This window comes from Empidonax traillii, unplaced genomic scaffold (genome assembly GCF_003031625.1).
Source record: "Empidonax traillii isolate 1590-97213 ecotype Southwest subspecies unplaced genomic scaffold, ASM303162v1 scaffold1598:size85905, whole genome shotgun sequence".
Taxonomy (NCBI): domain Eukaryota; kingdom Metazoa; phylum Chordata; class Aves; order Passeriformes; family Tyrannidae; genus Empidonax; species Empidonax traillii.
This window is the reverse complement of record NW_020956791.1, coordinates 3,706-8,337: the sequence shown is the minus strand read 5'-3', so window position 1 is coordinate 8,337 and position 4,632 is coordinate 3,706. Positions and strand designations below refer to the sequence as shown.

Genomic DNA, 4,632 nt, shown 5'->3' with positions numbered 1-4,632 from the left:
CCACTTGGCCGTTTCCTCCTCATCCAGGGGAGGAAGAGTTTTTTTGGGTGGTTGGGATGATTGGAAACCCCACCTGACCTCTCCTTTCACACTGTGGGAAACAGCTGTGGAGAATCCAGAGGTCACCTGGTCCAGGACCGTGTCCCGCTGCGGCACCAATGGTCTGTCTGCACTTTTTGGAAGGTTCATCTGGAAGGATTTTCAACAATTTCAGTGAGAGGTGTCATCATTTCCCCTGGATTTACATCACAGAATCATGGCATGGGTTGGGAGGGACCTTAAAGATCACTCAGTGCCAACCCCCTGGCACGGGCAGGGACACTTTTCCCACCATCCCAGGTTGCTCCCACCTGGCCTTGGACACTTCCAGGGATATCTTGCCCTTCAGGCTCCTTAGGATTTGTTGTCTCTGAGCACCACAGGTGAATGAGCCCCTCAATTCCCATCTCCTGTCCTTCAAGTATTATCCCAGGCCCTTCCAGGGTTTCCAGGGATGCTTTGGAATGAATGGCACGGAGCAAGGAGCCTCTCAGCCAGCAGGTGGGAATTAAACCACAGTCCCCAAACCTTCCTGGCTTTCCCCCCTCCCCCCATCATTTCCCCCTTTTTCACAGACATTTGATGTCGATTCTCCCTCCAAGCCTGTTCAGGAACCAAACTTTGCAAAAAGAAAGGGTGACTTTTGAGCTTCACTCAGGAAGGTGACGCTGATTCCACCCCTCCCACCCACCAACAACGTGTGTGCACAGGCCGCTGCTTTCCCCCCCGTGATTTTTTTTTTGGGGGGGATGAAATCCCATCCCTGCTGAATTCTGTGAAGCAAACCCCCGGATCTTCACCTTGAAATCTCTTTAACCCCTAAATCTGCTCGTCCAGGTGAAGGACTGAGCAAACCAAGACGGGGGGAGAAAGGGGAGACTTTTTTTTAGGAATTGTTCCATTCCTGGGGATTTCCATAAGCACAAAGAAGAGTCATGGGGGGGAAAAAAATAATAATAATTAAAAAAAAATTAATTAAAGAACCAGCCAGACTCTCTGTAGCCACAGAACTGTATTGTTTTTGGCTGCTCGGCACCGGTCCCAGGGGTCTGACAGCCCCGAGAGCCCAGGAAACCTTGTGAGGGGACAAATCCATGTTGGCATCACGTCATGTCCTCGTGGATAGTGTTTTCCAAGAGCAGGGGGGGCAGATCCAGGGCTGGGAGGTGGTGCTGGAGCAATAACCCCCTGCGTGGGGAGGGGTGTGGGGGGGGTGGGTGTCAGCCCATCCTGGGCTCAGACTTGTACTTCTCTCTTCTGTACATGTCAATATTCCAACATATCCATGAAAATAAAGCACACATGCATTTTCCTGACCTCTCTGATCCCACCTGCGGTGCCGGGATGTCCAGGATGGTGCCGAGCTGGAAGGACACGGAGTGGGGGGTGGGGGGGATGTTTCGGGTGGGCTTGGAATTGTGGTGGGGGCTGGAATCATGGAATCATGGAATCATGGAATTTCCTGAGCTGGAAGGGACACACAAGGATCATCCCAACCCTCCTGGAGCTCTGGCAGCCTTGGGGCTGTGCCCACTGCCCTGGGGAGCCTGGGCAGTGCCAACCACCCTCTGGGGGAAGAACCTGTTCCTAAAATCCAGCCTAAACCCAGCCCTGTCCCAGCTCCAGCAGTTCCCTGGGATCCTGTCCCTGTCACACGGAGAGACGCCAATGCCACCAGGAAAGGGCACTTGGTCCCACACGATTCCTGGTGCTGCCTGGAGGGGGTGAAAACTGATTTGGGAGCAATTTGGGGAATGTTTGGCTCTCCCCCCACCCCCAGCGGGCACAGCAGGAGGGAGATGGAGGAGGAGGGTGATGGTTCGTGCCATGAACAGCTGGGAGCTATTTTTGGCAAATTCAGAAAAAAAAAACAAAGGAAGAAAAAAAATCGCAGGAAAATCAATCAGAGGTAAATGGAATGTTTTGCTGCCAATTGTTTGGGTTTTGGGTTTTTTTGGTATTTTTTGGTTTTTTTTTTGGAACGGCAGAATCTCTGCAGATTCCTTTGGCCCGAGGGGCGGTGCCTGAACTGTGGAATTCTGTGGAATTCTGGCTCATCTGCATTCCCAAACATTCCAAACCTTCCCAAATCTTCTCAAACCTTCCCAAACATTCCGAAAATTTCCCAAACCTTCCCAAACTTTCACAAACATTCCCAAAATTTCCCAAACATTCCCATACATTCCCAAACCATCCCAAATCTTCCCAAACCTTCCCAAGTATTCCAAAAATTTTCCAAATATTCCCAAACCTTCCTAAATATTCCAAACATTCCAAACCTTCCCAAATCTTCCCAAACCTTCCCAAACATTCCAAAAATTTCCCAGATATTCCCAAACCTTCACAAGCTTTCCCAAACATTCCCAAACCATCCCAAACCTTCCCAAACATTTCCAAACATTCCCAAACCTTCCCAAATATTCCAAAAAATTTCCAAATATTCCCAAACCTTCCTAAATATTCCAAATATTCCAAACCTTCCCAAACCTTCACAAACCTTCACAAATATTCCAAAAATTTCCCAAATCTTCCCAAACGTTCCCAAATGTTCCAAGCCTTCCCAAATATTCCAAACCTTCCCAAATCTTCTCAAACCTTCCCAAACATTCCAAAAATTTCCCAGATATTCCCAAACCTTCCCAAACCTTCCCAAACATTTCCAAACATTCCCAAACTTTCCCAAACCTTCCTAAATATTCCCAAAATGTCCCAAATATTCCCAAAGCTTCCCAAACATTCCCAAACCTTTCCAAATAGTCCAAAAATTTTCCAGATGTTCCCAAACCATCCCAAACCTTCCCAAACATTCCCAAAATTTTCCAAATATTCCAAAAATTTCCCAAATATTCCCAAACCTTCCCAAATATTTCAAGCCTTCCCAAACATTCCAAACCTTTCCAAATCTTCTCAAACCTTCCCAAACATTCCAAATATTTCCCAGATTCTCCCAAACCTTCCGAAACCATCCCAAATCTTCCCAAACCTTCCCAAATATTCCCAAATATTCCAAAAATTTTCCAAATATTCCCAAACCTTCCTAAATATTCCAAACATTCCAAACCTTCCCAAATCTTCTCAAATCTTCCCAAACATTCCAAAAATTTCCAAAATATTCCCAAACATTCCCAAACCATCCCAAACCTTCCCAAACATTCCAAAAATTTCCCAGATTCTCCCAAACCTTCCCAAAATTTCCGAAACATTCCCAAAATTTTCCAGATATTCCCAAACATTCCCAAACCATCCCAAACATTCCCAAACCTTCCTAAATATTCCAAAAATTTCCAAACCTTCCCAAATATTCCAAAAATATCCCAGATATTCCCAAACATTCCCAAACCATCTCAAACCCTCCCAAACATATCCAAACATTCCCAAACCTTCCCAAACATTCCCAAACACTCCCAAACCTTCCCAAATATTCAAAAAATTTTCCAGATATTCCCAAATCTTCCCAAACCTTCCCAAATAGTCCAAAAATTTCCCAAACATTCCCAAACCTTCCCAAATATTCCAAAAATTTCCCAAACATTCCAAACCTTCCCAAATCTTCTCAAACCTTCCCAAACATTCCAAAAATTTCCCAGATATTCCCAAACATTCCCAAACCATCTCAAACCCTCCCAAACATTTCCAAACATTCCCGAACCTTCCCAAACATTCCCAAAATTTTCCAGATATTCCCAAACCTTCCCAAACCTTCCCAAATAGTCCAAAAATTTCCCAAACATTCCCAAACATTCCAAACATTCCCAAATCTTCCCATTCTCCAAGTTTTCCAGATATTCCCAAACCTTCCCAAATAGTCCAAAATTTTCCCAGATTCTCCCAAACCTTCCTAAACATTCCAAAACCTTTCCAAATATTCCCAAAATTTTCCAGATATTCCCAAACCTTCTCAAACCTTCCCAAACATTCCAAAAATTTCCCAAACATTCCCAAAATTTCCCAGATATTCCCAAACCATCTCAAACCTTCCTAAACATTTCCAAACATTCCCAAACCTTCCCAAATATTCCAAACCACCCCAAACATTCCCAAACCTTCCCCAAAATTTCCAGATATTCCCAAACATTCCCAAACCTTCCCAAATAGTCCAAAAATTTCCCAAACATTCCCAAACATTCCCAACATTCCAAAATCTTCCCAAACATTAAAAAAAAAAAATCCCAAACATTCCCAAACTTTCCCTTCTCGAACTTTCCCTTCCCAAACTTTCCCTTTCCAAACTTTCCCTTTCCAAACCTTTCCCAAACCTTCCCAAATTTAAACACCCCCCCTTGGTGTTTCAATCCCAGACTCTCGGGGTGTCTGGGCAGGGCCAGGGGTTGGACTGGCTGGTCCTGGCGGGTCCCTTCCAGCTCAGGATTCTCCACAGTCCTATTTACACCCCGAGCCCTTTCAATTGTTCCTCCCCCCATTTTAACAAAATCAAGGGGAAAAAAAAAAATCAAGAAAAAAAATTAACCAGATCATCTACTTTTTTATTTCAGAGGAAAGATTTTTCTTTTTTTTTTATTATTTACTTTTATTTATATACAGGTACTTCACATTTGTATTTAAAATGCACAGACCTCCCAAGTTTTATCTCGT

At 44.5% G+C, this 4,632-nt stretch overlaps 1 long non-coding RNA gene across 1 annotated transcript in view; it reads right to left on the bottom strand.

The window, feature by feature from the left end:
* LOC114070541 overlaps positions 1–4,632 on the bottom strand; it is an 8,223-nt gene that overhangs the window by 2,357 nt on the left and 1,234 nt on the right. The window contains exon 2 of the long non-coding RNA XR_003573940.1: positions 655–658. This is a non-coding gene — a long non-coding RNA (uncharacterized LOC114070541). The remainder of the gene's footprint in view (positions 1–654; positions 659–4,632) is intronic.